The sequence below is a fragment of the Paramisgurnus dabryanus genome, chromosome 8, assembly GCF_030506205.2.
Source record: "Paramisgurnus dabryanus chromosome 8, PD_genome_1.1, whole genome shotgun sequence".
Lineage (NCBI taxonomy): Eukaryota > Metazoa > Chordata > Actinopteri > Cypriniformes > Cobitidae > Paramisgurnus > Paramisgurnus dabryanus.
In genome coordinates, this window is record NC_133344.1 from 43866 (window position 1) to 60293 (window position 16428).

The following is a 16428-nucleotide window of genomic DNA, read 5'->3' on the forward strand; positions in this document are numbered from 1 at the left end:
TGTTGAGGTCATTGCAAAAAGGCCTGTAAATCATTTGGTAAACTGCATGTACAAATATCTTTGTATATCAGTCAAATCTGAAGCTATTGTCTTTTGTTTTATATCAAATTAAAGGTGTGTATGTGTACTTTACAGACATATGAGTGACTTTACTGTGTGTTGTTCCTAACAGGAAGGAGAAGAGTTACAGTTGAGCCTGTTTTAGGCCACAAGGCCTGTGAATCACAATGGTAAAGTTGCATGTACAAATTTCTTAATTTTTAATTAAAACAAAGTCCAATCAGATTGTGTGATACATCATTGTAATGCTTGTGTTTTGCAGTTCCACATGAACCCAAGCTCATTGTTGTATGTAACTCACAGCTCGAGGGAACAGGGGTCAAATCGGCCTTGTTGAGGTCATTGCAAAAGGCCAGTAAATTATTTGGTAAATTGCCTGTACAAAAATCTGTGTATATCAGTCAAATCTGAAGCTATTGTCTTTTGTTTTATATCAAATTAAAGGTGTGTATGTGTACTTTACAGACAAATGAGTGACTTTACTGTGTGTTGTTCCTAACAGGAAGGAGAAGAGTTACAGTTGAGCCTGTTTTAGGCCACAAGGCCTGTGAATCACAATGGTAAAGTTGCATGTACAAATTTCTTAATTTTTAATCAAAACAAAGTCCAATCAGACTGTGTGATACATCATTGTAAAGCTTGTGTTTTGCAGTTTCACATGAACCCAACTATGTAGTCTGGTAAGTAAATAAATGCTTTGCTTTAAACAAATGCATCTATTTTTAAACGTTTTTAAATGCTATCTTACGTATTTATTGCCGCTCCAGAACCTAAGTCGATGGGGTTGACCAACGGCTGGAGAAGTGAACGCTCCAGAACCTAAGTCGATGGGGTTGACCAACGGCTGGAGAAGTGAACGCTCCAGAACCTAAGTCGATGGGGTTGACCAACGGCTGGAGAAACTTTCGGGTTGACCAACTGCTGGAAGTACTTTCGGGTTGACCAACGGTTGGAGATCGTTTCGGGTTGACCAACGGTTTGGTTCTCCAGAGGGGCCGGGAGTATGGAGCTTAGGCCGGGGGGGGGGGGAGTGCTTAAGAGTGGGTGCCCGGGACCGAACGGTGCGCCGGGTACGGGCTCCAGGGTGGCCGTGGCGGGTTCCGAGGCCGGCCTCGGGTGCACTGTGGGCGGGTAGAGGGGCCACCGTCCTCGGGGGTCCGAGGCCGGCCTCGGGTGCACTGTGGTCGGGTAGAGGGGCCACCGTCCTCGGGGGTCCGAGGCCGGCCTCGGGTGCACTGTGGTCGGGTAGAGGGGCCACCGTTCTCGGGGTCGTATCTCGGCCGGGGAAAGGGTTAGAGAGAAGCGGGTTGGCTCGTTGGAAAGGGCCGCTCCGGTAGAGCAACCGACCCGAGGGACGAGTTTATCCGAGCAAAGGCGCCCGAGTTACGGCCGTTTAAAGGTCAGGCGGTGGTACCCCGTATCTCGGCCGGGCTTAGGGTTAGAGAGAAGCGGGATGGCTCGTTGGAATGGGCCGCTCCGGTAGAGCAACCGACCCGAGGGACGAGTTTATCCGAGCAAAGGCGCCCGAGTTACGGCCGTTTAAAGGTCAGGCGGTGGTACCCCGTATCTCGGCCGGGCTTAGGGTTAGAGAGAAGCGGGATGGCTCGTTGGAAAGGGCCGCTCCGGTAGAGCAACCGACCCGAGGGACGAGTTCATCCGAGCAAAGGCGCCCGAGTTACAGGCGTTTAAATGTCAGGCGGTGGTACGCCGTATCTCGCCCGGGCTTAGGGTTAGAGAGAAGCGGGTTGGCTCGTTGGAAAGGTCCCCTTCAGTGGAGCAACCGACTCAAAGGGCGAGTCGATCCGAGCAAAGGCGCCCGAGCTGCGGCCGTGGGAAAATCCGCGGAGGGACCGTCGTATCTCTGCCGGGCTTGGGGTTAGAGAGACGCGGGTCGCCTCGTTGGAAAGGTCCCCTCCGGTGGAGCAACCGACCCAAAGGGCGAGTCGATCCGAGCAAAGGCGCCCGAGCTGCGGCCGTGGGAAAATCCGCGGGGGGACCGTCGTATCTCGGCCGGGGAAAGGGCCAGAGGCTCGCGGGTTGGCTCGTTCGAAAGGTCCCCTCGCGTGGAGCAACCGACCCAAAGGGCGAGTCGATCGGAGCAAAGGCGCCCGAGCTGCGCCCCTGGGAAAATCCGGGGAGGGACCGCCGTATCTCGGCCGGGGAAAGGGCTAGAGGCTCGCGGGTAGGCTCGTTTGAAAGCTCCCCTCCGGCAGAGCGAACGACCCGAAGGGCGAAGGCCCCGGATCCGGGGCGCCCGAGATACGGACGTGGGAAAATCCGGGCATAGACCGCCGTATCTCGGCCGGGGAAGGGGCTAGAGGCTCGCGGGTCGGCTCGATCGAAAGGCCCCCTCCGGCAGAGCGACCGACCCGAAGGGCGAAGGCCCCGGACCCGGGGCGCCCGAGATACGGCCGTCGGAATCTCCGCGAGCTTCGACCGGACGTATCTCCGGCGGGCGGGGTCGCACGGACTCGAGGCCTGGCTCGTCGGAAAGCCCCGCGACGGACCTTTCGAACGAGACCGGCCGCGCGTCCGGGCGACCTCCGAGGCGGACGCTAGGGGCGCCGGAGCTCCGGACGAGCGAAAATTCCGCGACGATCCGCCGTATCTCGGCACGGGAAAGGGCCAGAGACTCGAGGGAGGGCTCCTCGGAAAGGGCCCCTCGGGCGGAGCCGCCGACCCGAAGGGCGAAGGCCCCGGACCCGAGGCGCCCGAGAAACGGCCGTGGGAAAATCCCGCGGTGGCCGGCCGTATCTCGGCCCCGGAAAGGGCTAGGGACGCGCGGGTGGGCTCGTTCGAAAGGCCCCCCGCGGCGGAGCCACCCACCCGAAGGGCGAAGGCCCCGGACCCGGGGCGCCGGAGCAGCGCGGTAACGAAATTCGAATTTTCGACCGGAAGTATCTCGGGCCCCCGGGGTCGCACGGACCCGCGGTCGGTCTCGTCGGAAAGCCCCGGGCGAGACCTTTCCGACGAGCCCGGCCCCGAGTCCTTCGGACCTTCCCCGGCCGAGATACGGCGCCCGGCAGTTCATTGGCCGATATCTCGGAAACGGGGCGTCGTAGACGCTCCGTGGTATTGGTGACCTTGACGATGCCGCGGGTACCCAAGCTCATTGTTGTATGTTACTCACAGCTCGATGGAACAGGGGTCAAATCGGCCTTGTTGAGGTCATTGCAAAAGGCCTGTAAATCATTTGGTAAACTGCATGTACAAATATCTTTGTATATCAGTCAAATCTGAAGCTATTGTCTTTTGTTTTATATCAAATTAAAGGTGTGTATGTGTACTTTACAGACATATGAGTGACTTTACTGTGTGTTGTTCCTAACAGGAAGGAGAAGAGTTACAGTTGAGCCTGTTTTAGGCCACAAGGCCTGTGAATCACAATGGTAAAGTTGCATGTACAAATTTCTTAATTTTTAATTAAAACAAAGTCCAATCAGATTGTGTGATACATCATTGTAATGCTTGTGTTTTGTAGTTCCACATGAACCCAAGCTCATTGTTGTATGTAACTCACAGCTCGAGGGAACAGGGGTCAAATCGGCCTTGTTGAGGTCATTGCAAAAGGCCAGTAAATTATTTGGTAAATTGCCTGTACAAAAATCTGTGTATATCAGTCAAATCTGAAGCTATTGTCTTTTGTTTTATATCAAATTAAAGGTGTGTATGTGTACTTTACAGACAAATGAGTGACTTTACTGTGTGTTGTTCCTAACAGGAAGGAGAAGAGTTACAGTTGAGCCTGTTTTAGGCCACAAGGCCTGTGAATCACAATGGTAAAGTTGCATGTACAAATTTCTTAATTTTTAATCAAAACAAAGTCCAATCAGACTGTGTGATACATCATTGTAAAGCTTGTGTTTTGCAGTTTCACATGAACCCAACTGTAGTCTGGTAAGTAAATAAATGCTTTGCTTTAAACAAATGCATCTATTTTTAAACGTTTTTAAATGCTATCTTACGTATTTATTGCCGCTCCAGAACCTAAGTCGATGGGGTTGACCAACGGCTGGAGAAGTGAACGCTCCAGAACCTAAGTCGATGGGGTTGACCAACGGCTGGAGAAGTGAACGCTCCAGAACCTAAGTCGATGGGGTTGACCAACGGCTGGAGAAGTGAACGCTCCAGAACCTAAGTCGATGGGGTTGACCAACGGCTGGAGAAACTTTCGGGTTGACCAACTGCTGGAAGTACTTTCGGGTTGACCAACGGTTGGAGATCGTTTCGGGTTGACCAACGGTTTGGTTCTCCAGAGGGGCCGGGAGTATGGAGCTTAGGCCGGGGGGGAGTGCTTAAGAGTGGGTGCCCGGGACCGAACGGTGCGCCGGGTACGGGCTCCAGGGTGGCCGTGGCGGGTTCCGAGGCCGGCCTCGGGTGCACTGTGGGCGGGTAGAGGGGCCACCGTCCTCGGGGGTCCGAGGCCGGCCTCGGGTGCACTGTGGTCGGGTAGAGGGGCCACCGTCCTCGGGGGTCCGAGGCCGGCCTCGGGTGCACTGTGGTCGGGTAGAGGGGCCACCGTTCTCGGGGTCGTATCTCGGCCGGGGAAAGGGTTAGAGAGAAGCGGGTTGGCTCGTTGGAAAGGGCCGCTCCGGTAGAGCAACCGACCCGAGGGACGAGTTATCCGAGCAAAGGCGCCCGAGTTACGGCCGTTTAAAGGTCAGGCGGTGGTACCCCGTATCTCGGCCGGGCTTAGGGTTAGAGAGAAGCGGGATGGCTCGTTGGAATGGGCCGCTCCGGTAGAGCAACCGACCCGAGGGACGAGTTTATCCGAGCAAAGGCGCCCGAGTTACGGCCGTTTAAAGGTCAGGCGGTGGTACCCCGTATCTCGGCCGGGCTTAGGGTTAGAGAGAAGCGGGATGGCTCGTTGGAAAGGGCCGCTCCGGTAGAGCAACCGACCCGAGGGACGAGTTCATCCGAGCAAAGGCGCCCGAGTTACAGGCGTTTAAATGTCAGGCGGTGGTACGCCGTATCTCGCCCGGGCTTAGGGTTAGAGAGAAGCGGGTTGGCTCGTTGGAAAGGTCCCCTTCAGTGGAGCAACCGACTCAAAGGGCGAGTCGATCCGAGCAAAGGCGCCCGAGCTGCGGCCGTGGGAAAATCCGCGGAGGGACCGTCGTATCTCTGCCGGGCTTGGGGTTAGAGAGACGCGGGTCGCCTCGTTGGAAAGGTCCCCTCCGGTGGAGCAACCGACCCAAAGGGCGAGTCGATCCGAGCAAAGGCGCCCGAGCTGCGGCCGTGGGAAAATCCGCGGGGGGACCGTTGTATCTCGGCCGGGGAAAGGGCCAGAGGCTCGCGGGTTGGCTCGTTCGAAAGGTCCCCTCGCGTGGAGCAACCGACCCAAAGGGCGAGTCGATCGGAGCAAAGGCGCCCGAGCTGCGCCCCTGGGAAAATCCGGGGAGGGACCGCCGTATCTCGGCCGGGGAAAGGGCTAGAGGCTCGCGGGTAGGCTCGTTCGAAAGCTCCCCTCCGGCAGAGCGAACGACCCAAAGGGCGAAGGCCCCGGATCCGGGGCGCCCGAGATACGGACGTGGGAAAATCCGGGCATAGACCGCCGTATCTCGGCCGGGGAAGGGGCTAGAGGCTCGCGGGTCGGCTCGATCGAAAGGCCCCCTCCGGCAGAGCGACCGACCCGAAGGGCGAAGGCCCCGGACCCGGGGCGCCCGAGATACGGCCGTCGGAATCTCCGCGAGCTTCGACCGGACGTATCTCCGGCGGGCGGGGTCGCACGGACTCGAGGCCTGGCTCGTCGGAAAGCCCCGCGACGGACCTTTCGAACGAGACCGGCCGCGCGTCCGGGCGACCTCCGAGGCGGACGCTAGGGGCGCCGGAGCTCCGGACGAGCGAAAATTCCGCGACGATCCGCCGTATCTCGGCACGGGAAAGGGCCAGAGACTCGAGGGAGGGCTCCTCGGAAAGGGCCCCTCGGGCGGAGCCGCCGACCCGAAGGGCGAAGGCCCCGGACCCGAGGCGCCCGAGAAACGGCCGTGGGAAAATCCCGCGGTGGCCGGCCGTATCTCGGCCCCGGAAAGGGCTAGGGACGCGCGGGTGGGCTCGTTCGAAAGGCCCCCCGCGGCGGAGCCACCCACCCGAAGGGCGAAGGCCCCGGACCCGGGGCGCCGGAGCAGCGCGGTAACGAAATTCGAATTTTCGACCGGAAGTATCTCGGGCCCCCGGGGTCGCACGGACCCGCGGTCGGTCTCGTCGGAAAGCCCCGGGCGAGACCTTTCCGACGAGCCCGGCCCCGAGTCCTTCGGACCTTCCCCGGCCGAGATACGGCGCCCGGCAGTTCATTGGCCGATATCTCGGAAACGGGGCGTCGTAGACGCTCCGTGGTATTGGTGACCTTGACGATGCCGCGGGTACCCAAGCTCATTGTTGTATGTTACTCACAGCTCGATGGAACAGGGGTCAAATCGGCCTTGTTGAGGTCATTGCAAAAGGCCTGTAAATCATTTGGTAAACTGCATGTACAAATATCTTTGTATATCAGTCAAATCTGAAGCTATTGTCTTTTGTTTTATATCAAATTAAAGGTGTGTATGTGTACTTTACAGACATATGAGTGACTTTACTGTGTGTTGTTCCTAACAGGAAGGAGAAGAGTTACAGTTGAGCCTGTTTTAGGCCACAAGGCCTGTGAATCACAATGGTAAAGTTGCATGTACAAATTTCTTAATTTTTAATTAAAACAAAGTCCAATCAGATTGTGTGATACATCATTGTAATGCTTGTGTTTTGTAGTTCCACATGAACCCAAGCTCATTGTTGTATGTAACTCACAGCTCGAGGGAACAGGGGTCAAATCGGCCTTGTTGAGGTCATTGCAAAAGGCCAGTAAATTATTTGGTAAATTGCCTGTACAAAAATCTGTGTATATCAGTCAAATCTGAAGCTATTGTCTTTTGTTTTATATCAAATTAAAGGTGTGTATGTGTACTTTACAGACAAATGAGTGACTTTACTGTGTGTTGTTCCTAACAGGAAGGAGAAGAGTTACAGTTGAGCCTGTTTTAGGCCACAAGGCCTGTGAATCACAATGGTAAAGTTGCATGTACAAATTTCTTAATTTTTAATCAAAACAAAGTCCAATCAGACTGTGTGATACATCATTGTAAAGCTTGTGTTTTGCAGTTTCACATGAACCCAACTGTAGTCTGGTAAGTAAATAAATGCTTTGCTTTAAACAAATGCATCTATTTTTAAACGTTTTTAAATGCTATCTTACGTATTTATTGCCGCTCCAGAACCTAAGTCGATGGGGTTGACCAACGGCTGGAGAAGTGAACGCTCCAGAACCTAAGTCGATGGGGTTGACCAACGGCTGGAGAAGTGAACGCTCCAGAACCTAAGTCGATGGGGTTGACCAACGGCTGGAGAAGTGAACGCTCCAGAACCTAAGTCGATGGGGTTGACCAACGGCTGGAGAAACTTTCGGGTTGACCAACTGCTGGAAGTACTTTCGGGTTGACCAACGGTTGGAGATCGTTTCGGGTTGACCAACGGTTTGGTTCTCCAGAGGGGCCGGGAGTATGGAGCTTAGGCCGGGGGGGAGTGCTTAAGAGTGGGTGCCCGGGACCGAACGGTGCGCCGGGTACGGGCTCCAGGGTGGCCGTGGCGGGTTCCGAGGCCGGCCTCGGGTGCACTGTGGGCGGGTAGAGGGGCCACCGTCCTCGGGGGTCCGAGGCCGGCCTCGGGTGCACTGTGGTCGGGTAGAGGGGCCACCGTCCTCGGGGGTCCGAGGCCGGCCTCGGGTGCACTGTGGTCGGGTAGAGGGGCCACCGTTCTCGGGGTCGTATCTCGGCCGGGGAAAGGGTTAGAGAGAAGCGGGTTGGCTCGTTGGAAAGGGCCGCTCCGGTAGAGCAACCGACCCGAGGGACGAGTTTATCCGAGCAAAGGCGCCCGAGTTACGGCCGTTTAAAGGTCAGGCGGTGGTACCCCGTATCTCGGCCGGGCTTAGGGTTAGAGAGAAGCGGGATGGCTCGTTGGAATGGGCCGCTCCGGTAGAGCAACCGACCCGAGGGACGAGTTTATCCGAGCAAAGGCGCCCGAGTTACGGCCGTTTAAAGGTCAGGCGGTGGTACCCCGTATCTCGGCCGGGCTTAGGGTTAGAGAGAAGCGGGATGGCTCGTTGGAAAGGGCCGCTCCGGTAGAGCAACCGACCCGAGGGACGAGTTCATCCGAGCAAAGGCGCCCGAGTTACAGGCGTTTAAATGTCAGGCGGTGGTACGCCGTATCTCGCCCGGGCTTAGGGTTAGAGAGAAGCGGGTTGGCTCGTTGGAAAGGTCCCCTTCAGTGGAGCAACCGACTCAAAGGGCGAGTCGATCCGAGCAAAGGCGCCCGAGCTGCGGCCGTGGGAAAATCCGCGGAGGGACCGTCGTATCTCTGCCGGGCTTGGGGTTAGAGAGACGCGGGTCGCCTCGTTGGAAAGGTCCCCTCCGGTGGAGCAACCGACCCAAAGGGCGAGTCGATCCGAGCAAAGGCGCCCGAGCTGCGGCCGTGGGAAAATCCGCGGGGGGACCGTTGTATCTCGGCCGGGGAAAGGGCCAGAGGCTCGCGGGTTGGCTCGTTCGAAAGGTCCCCTCGCGTGGAGCAACCGACCCAAAGGGCGAGTCGATCGGAGCAAAGGCGCCCGAGCTGCGCCCCTGGGAAAATCCGGGGAGGGACCGCCGTATCTCGGCCGGGGAAAGGGCTAGAGGCTCGCGGGTAGGCTCGTTCGAAAGCTCCCCTCCGGCAGAGCGAACGACCCGAAGGGCGAAGGCCCCGGATCCGGGGCGCCCGAGATACGGACGTGGGAAAATCCGGGCATAGACCGCCGTATCTCGGCCGGGGAAGGGGCTAGAGGCTCGCGGGTCGGCTCGATCGAAAGGCCCCCTCCGGCAGAGCGACCGACCCGAAGGGCGAAGGCCCCGGACCCGGGGCGCCCGAGATACGGCCGTCGGAATCTCCGCGAGCTTCGACCGGACGTATCTCCGGCGGGCGGGGTCGCACGGACTCGAGGCCTGGCTCGTCGGAAAGCCCCGCGACGGACCTTTCGAACGAGACCGGCCGCGCGTCCGGGCGACCTCCGAGGCGGACGCTAGGGGCGCCGGAGCTCCGGACGAGCGAAAATTCCGCGACGATCCGCCGTATCTCGGCACGGGAAAGGGCCAGAGACTCGAGGGAGGGCTCCTCGGAAAGGGCCCCTCGGGCGGAGCCGCCGACCCGAAGGGCGAAGGCCCCGGACCCGAGGCGCCCGAGAAACGGCCGTGGGAAAATCCCGCGGTGGCCGGCCGTATCTCGGCCCCGGAAAGGGCTAGGGACGCGCGGGTGGGCTCGTTCGAAAGGCCCCCCGCGGCGGAGCCACCCACCCGAAGGGCGAAGGCCCCGGACCCGGGGCGCCGGAGCAGCGCGGTAACGAAATTCGAATTTTCGACCGGAAGTATCTCGGGCCCCCGGGGTCGCACGGACCCGCGGTCGGTCTCGTCGGAAAGCCCCGGGCGAGACCTTTCCGACGAGCCCGGCCCCGAGTCCTTCGGACCTTCCCCGGCCGAGATACGGCGCCCGGCAGTTCATTGGCCGATATCTCGGAAACGGGGCGTCGTAGACGCTCCGTGGTATTGGTGACCTTGACGATGCCGCGGGTACCCAAGCTCATTGTTGTATGTTACTCACAGCTCGATGGAACAGGGGTCAAATCGGCCTTGTTGAGGTCATTGCAAAAGGCCTGTAAATCATTTGGTAAACTGCATGTACAAATATCTTTGTATATCAGTCAAATCTGAAGCTATTGTCTTTTGTTTTATATCAAATTAAAGGTGTGTATGTGTACTTTACAGACATATGAGTGACTTTACTGTGTGTTGTTCCTAACAGGAAGGAGAAGAGTTACAGTTGAGCCTGTTTTAGGCCACAAGGCCTGTGAATCACAATGGTAAAGTTGCATGTACAAATTTCTTAATTTTTAATTAAAACAAAGTCCAATCAGATTGTGTGATACATCATTGTAATGCTTGTGTTTTGTAGTTCCACATGAACCCAAGCTCATTGTTGTATGTAACTCACAGCTCGAGGGAACAGGGGTCAAATCGGCCTTGTTGAGGTCATTGCAAAAGGCCAGTAAATTATTTGGTAAATTGCCTGTACAAAAATCTGTGTATATCAGTCAAATCTGAAGCTATTGTCTTTTGTTTTATATCAAATTAAAGGTGTGTATGTGTACTTTACAGACAAATGAGTGACTTTACTGTGTGTTGTTCCTAACAGGAAGGAGAAGAGTTACAGTTGAGCCTGTTTTAGGCCACAAGGCCTGTGAATCACAATGGTAAAGTTGCATGTACAAATTTCTTAATTTTTAATCAAAACAAAGTCCAATCAGACTGTGTGATACATCATTGTAAAGCTTGTGTTTTGCAGTTTCACATGAACCCAACTGTAGTCTGGTAAGTAAATAAATGCTTTGCTTTAAACAAATGCATCTATTTTTAAACGTTTTTAAATGCTATCTTACGTATTTATTGCCGCTCCAGAACCTAAGTCGATGGGGTTGACCAACGGCTGGAGAAGTGAACGCTCCAGAACCTAAGTCGATGGGGTTGACCAACGGCTGGAGAAGTGAACGCTCCAGAACCTAAGTCGATGGGGTTGACCAACGGCTGGAGAAGTGAACGCTCCAGAACCTAAGTCGATGGGGTTGACCAACGGCTGGAGAAACTTTCGGGTTGACCAACTGCTGGAAGTACTTTCGGGTTGACCAACGGTTGGAGATCGTTTCGGGTTGACCAACGGTTTGGTTCTCCAGAGGGGCCGGGAGTATGGAGCTTAGGCCGGGGGGGAGTGCTTAAGAGTGGGTGCCCGGGACCGAACGGTGCGCCGGGTACGGGCTCCAGGGTGGCCGTGGCGGGTTCCGAGGCCGGCCTCGGGTGCACTGTGGGCGGGTAGAGGGGCCACCGTCCTCGGGGGTCCGAGGCCGGCCTCGGGTGCACTGTGGTCGGGTAGAGGGGCCACCGTTCTCGGGGTCGTATCTCGGCCGGGGAAAGGGTTAGAGAGAAGCGGGTTGGCTCGTTGGAAAGGGCCGCTCCGGTAGAGCAACCGACCCGAGGGACGAGTTTATCCGAGCAAAGGCGCCCGAGTTACGGCCGTTTAAAGGTCAGGCGGTGGTACCCCGTATCTCGGCCGGGCTTAGGGTTAGAGAGAAGCGGGATGGCTCGTTGGAATGGGCCGCTCCGGTAGAGCAACCGACCCGAGGGACGAGTTTATCCGAGCAAAGGCGCCCGAGTTACGGCCGTTTAAAGGTCAGGCGGTGGTACCCCGTATCTCGGCCGGGCTTAGGGTTAGAGAGAAGCGGGATGGCTCGTTGGAAAGGGCCGCTCCGGTAGAGCAACCGACCCGAGGGACGAGTTCATCCGAGCAAAGGCGCCCGAGTTACAGGCGTTTAAATGTCAGGCGGTGGTACGCCGTATCTCGCCCGGGCTTAGGGTTAGAGAGAAGCGGGTTGGCTCGTTGAAAAGGTCCCCTTCAGTGGAGCAACCGACTCAAAGGGCGAGTCGATCCGAGCAAAGGCGCCCGAGCTGCGGCCGTGGGAAAATCCGCGGAGGGACCGTCGTATCTCTGCCGGGCTTGGGGTTAGAGAGACGCGGGTCGCCTCGTTGGAAAGGTCCCCTCCGGTGGAGCAACCGACCCAAAGGGCGAGTCGATCCGAGCAAAGGCGCCCGAGCTGCGGCCGTGGGAAAATCCGCGGGGGGACCGTTGTATCTCGGCCGGGGAAAGGGCCAGAGGCTCGCGGGTTGGCTCGTTCGAAAGGTCCCCTCGCGTGGAGCAACCGACCCAAAGGGCGAGTCGATCGGAGCAAAGGCGCCCGAGCTGCGCCCCTGGGAAAATCCGGGGAGGGACCGCCGTATCTCGGCCGGGGAAAGGGCTAGAGGCTCGCGGGTAGGCTCGTTCGAAAGCTCCCCTCCGGCAGAGCGAACGACCCGAAGGGCGAAGGCCCCGGATCCGGGGCGCCCGAGATACGGACGGACCTTTCGAACGAGACCGGCCGCGCGTCCGGGCGACCTCCGAGGCGGACGCTAGGGGCGCCGGAGCTCCGGACGAGCGAAAATTCCGCGACGATCCGCCGTATCTCGGCACGGGAAAGGGCCAGAGACTCGAGGGAGGGCTCCTCGGAAAGGGCCCCTCGGGCGGAGCCGCCGACCCGAAGGGCGAAGGCCCCGGACCCGAGGCGCCCGAGAAACGGCCGTGGGAAAATCCCGCGGTGGCCGGCCGTATCTCGGCCCCGGAAAGGGCTAGGGACGCGCGGGTGGGCTCGTTCGAAAGGCCCCCCGCGGCGGAGCCACCCACCCGAAGGGCGAAGGCCCCGGACCCGGGGCGCCGGAGCAGCGCGGTAACGAAATTCGAATTTTCGACCGGAAGTATCTCGGGCCCCCGGGGTCGCACGGACCCGCGGTCGGTCTCGTCGGAAAGCCCCGGGCGAGACCTTTCCGACGAGCCCGGCCCCGAGTCCTTCGGACCTTCCCCGGCCGAGATACGGCGCCCGGCAGTTCATTGGCCGATATCTCGGAAACGGGGCGTCGTAGACGCTCCGTGGTATTGGTGACCTTGACGATGCCGCGGGTACCCAAGCTCATTGTTGTATGTTACTCACAGCTCGATGGAACAGGGGTCAAATCGGCCTTGTTGAGGTCATTGCAAAAGGCCTGTAAATCATTTGGTAAACTGCATGTACAAATATCTTTGTATATCAGTCAAATCTGAAGCTATTGTCTTTTGTTTTATATCAAATTAAAGGTGTGTATGTGTACTTTACAGACATATGAGTGACTTTACTGTGTGTTGTTCCTAACAGGAAGGAGAAGAGTTACAGTTGAGCCTGTTTTAGGCCACAAGGCCTGTGAATCACAATGGTAAAGTTGCATGTACAAATTTCTTAATTTTTAATTAAAACAAAGTCCAATCAGATTGTGTGATACATCATTGTAATGCTTGTGTTTTGCAGTTCCACATGAACCCAAGCTCATTGTTGTATGTAACTCACAGCTCGAGGGAACAGGGGTCAAATCGGCCTTGTTGAGGTCATTGCAAAAGGCCAGTAAATTATTTGGTAAATTGCCTGTACAAAAATCTGTGTATATCAGTCAAATCTGAAGCTATTGTCTTTTGTTTTATATCAAATTAAAGGTGTGTATGTGTACTTTACAGACAAATGAGTGACTTTACTGTGTGTTGTTCCTAACAGGAAGGAGAAGAGTTACAGTTGAGCCTGTTTTAGGCCACAAGGCCTGTGAATCACAATGGTAAAGTTGCATGTACAAATTTCTTAATTTTTAATCAAAACAAAGTCCAATCAGACTGTGTGATACATCATTGTAAAGCTTGTGTTTTGCAGTTTCACATGAACCCAACTGTAGTCTGGTAAGTAAATAAATGCTTTGCTTTAAACAAATGCATCTATTTTTAAACGTTTTTAAATGCTATCTTACGTATTTATTGCCGCTCCAGAACCTAAGTCGATGGGGTTGACCAACGGCTGGAGAAGTGAACGCTCCAGAACCTAAGTCGATGGGGTTGACCAACGGCTGGAGAAGTGAACGCTCCAGAACCTAAGTCGATGGGGTTGACCAACGGCTGGAGAAACTTTCGGGTTGACCAACTGCTGGAAGTACTTTCGGGTTGACCAACGGTTGGAGATCGTTTCGGGTTGACCAACGGTTTGGTTCTCCAGAGGGGCCGGGAGTATGGAGCTTAGGCCGGGGGGGGGGGAGTGCTTAAGAGTGGGTGCCCGGGACCGAACGGTGCGCCGGGTACGGGCTCCAGGGTGGCCGTGGCGGGTTCCGAGGCCGGCCTCGGGTGCACTGTGGGCGGGTAGAGGGGCCACCGTCCTCGGGGGTCCGAGGCCGGCCTCGGGTGCACTGTGGTCGGGTAGAGGGGCCACCGTCCTCGGGGGTCCGAGGCCGGCCTCGGGTGCACTGTGGTCGGGTAGAGGGGCCACCGTTCTCGGGGTCGTATCTCGGCCGGGGAAAGGGTTAGAGAGAAGCGGGTTGGCTCGTTGGAAAGGGCCGCTCCGGTAGAGCAACCGACCCGAGGGACGAGTTTATCCGAGCAAAGGCGCCCGAGTTACGGCCGTTTAAAGGTCAGGCGGTGGTACCCCGTATCTCGGCCGGGCTTAGGGTTAGAGAGAAGCGGGATGGCTCGTTGGAAAGGGCCGCTCCGGTAGAGCAACCGACCCGAGGGACGAGTTCATCCGAGCAAAGGCGCCCGAGTTACAGGCGTTTAAATGTCAGGCGGTGGTACGCCGTATCTCGCCCGGGCTTAGGGTTAGAGAGAAGCTGGTTGGCTCGTTGGAAAGGTCCCCTCCAGTGGAGCAATCGACCCAAAGGGCGAGTCGATCCGAGCAAAGGCGCCCGAGCTGCGGCCGTGGGAAAATCCGCGGGGGGACCGTTGTATCTCGGCCGGGGAAAGGGCCAGAGGCTCGCGGGTTGGCTCGTTCGAAAGGTCCCCTCGCGTGGAGCAACCGACCCAAAGGGCGAGTCGATCGGAGCAAAGGCGCCCGAGCTGCGCCCCTGGGAAAATCCGGGGAGGGACCGCCGTATCTCGGCCGGGGAAAGGGCTAGAGGCTCGCGGGTAGGCTCGTTCGAAAGCTCCCCTCCGGCAGAGCGAACGACCCGTAGGGCGAAGGCCCCGGATCCGGGGCGCCCGAGATACGGACGTGGGAAAATCCGGGCATAGACCGCCGTATCTCGGCCGGGGAAGGGGCTAGAGGCTCGCGGGTCGGCTCGATCGAAAGGCCCCCTCCGGCAGAGCGACCGACCCGAAGGGCGAAGGCCCCGGACCCGGGGCGCCCGAGATACGGCCGTCGGAATCTCCGCGAGTTTCGACCGGACGTATCTCCGGCGGGCGGGGTCGCACGGACTCGAGGCCTGGCTCGTCGGAAAGCCCCGCGACGGACCTTTCGAACGAGACCGGCCGCGCGTCCGGGCGACCTCCGAGGCGGACGCTAGGGGCGCCGGAGCTCCGGACGAGCGAAAATTCCGCGACGATCCGCCGTATCTCGGCACGGGAAAGGGCCAGAGACTCGAGGGAGGGCTCCTCGGAAAGGGCCCCTCGGGCGGAGCCGCCGACCCGAAGGGCGAAGGCCCCGGACCCGAGGCGCCCGAGAAACGGCCGTGGGAAAATCCCGCGGTGGCCGGCCGTATCTCGGCCCCGGAAAGGGCTAGGGACGCGCGGGTGGGCTCGTTCGAAAGGCCCCCCGCGGCGGAGCCACCCACCCGAAGGGCGAAGGCCCCGGACCCGGGGCGCCGGAGCAGCGCGGTAACGAAATTCGAATTTTCGACCGGAAGTATCTCGGGCCCCCGGGGTCGCACGGACCCGCGGTCGGTCTCGTCGGAAAGCCCCGGGCGAGACCTTTCCGACGAGCCCGCCCCCGAGTCCTTCGGACCTTCCCCGGCCGAGATACGGCGCCCGGCAGTTCATTGGCCGATATCTCGGAAACGGGGCGTCGTAGACGCTCCGTGGTATTGGTGACCTTGACGATGCCGCGGGTACCCAAGCTCATTGTTGTATGTTACTCACAGCTCGATGGAACAGGGGTCAAATCGGCCTTGTTGAGGTCATTGCAAAAGGCCTGTAAATCATTTGGTAAACTGCATGTACAAATATCTTTGTATATCAGTCAAATCTGAAGCTATTGTCTTTTGTTTTATATCAAATTAAAGGTGTGTATGTGTACTTTACAGACATATGAGTGACTTTACTGTGTGTTGTTCCTAACAGGAAGGAGAAGAGTTACAGTTGAGCCTGTTTTAGGCCACAAGGCCTGTGAATCACAATGGTAAAGTTGCATGTACAAATTTCTTAATTTTTAATTAAAACAAAGTCCAATCAGATTGTGTGATACATCATTGTAATGCTTGTGTTTTGCAGTTCCACATGAACCCAAGCTCATTGTTGTATGTAACTCACAGCTCGAGGGAACAGGGGTCAAATCGGCCTTGTTGAGGTCATTGCAAAAGGCCAGTAAATTATTTGGTAAATTGCCTGTACAAAAATCTGTGTATATCAGTCAAATCTGAAGCTATTGTCTTTTGTTTTATATCAAATTAAAGGTGTGTATGTGTACTTTACAGACAAATGAGTGACTTTACTGTGTGTTGTTCCTAACAGGAAGGAGAAGAGTTACAGTTGAGCCTGTTTTAGGCCACAAGGCCTGTGAATCACAATGGTAAAGTTGCATGTACAAATTTCTTAATTTTTAATCAAAACAAAGTCCAATCAGACTGTGTGATACATCATTGTAAAGCTTGTGTTTTGCAGTTTCACATGAACCCAACTGTAGTCTGGTAAGTAAATAAATGCTTTGCTTTAAACAAATGCATCTATTTTTAAACGTTTTTAAAT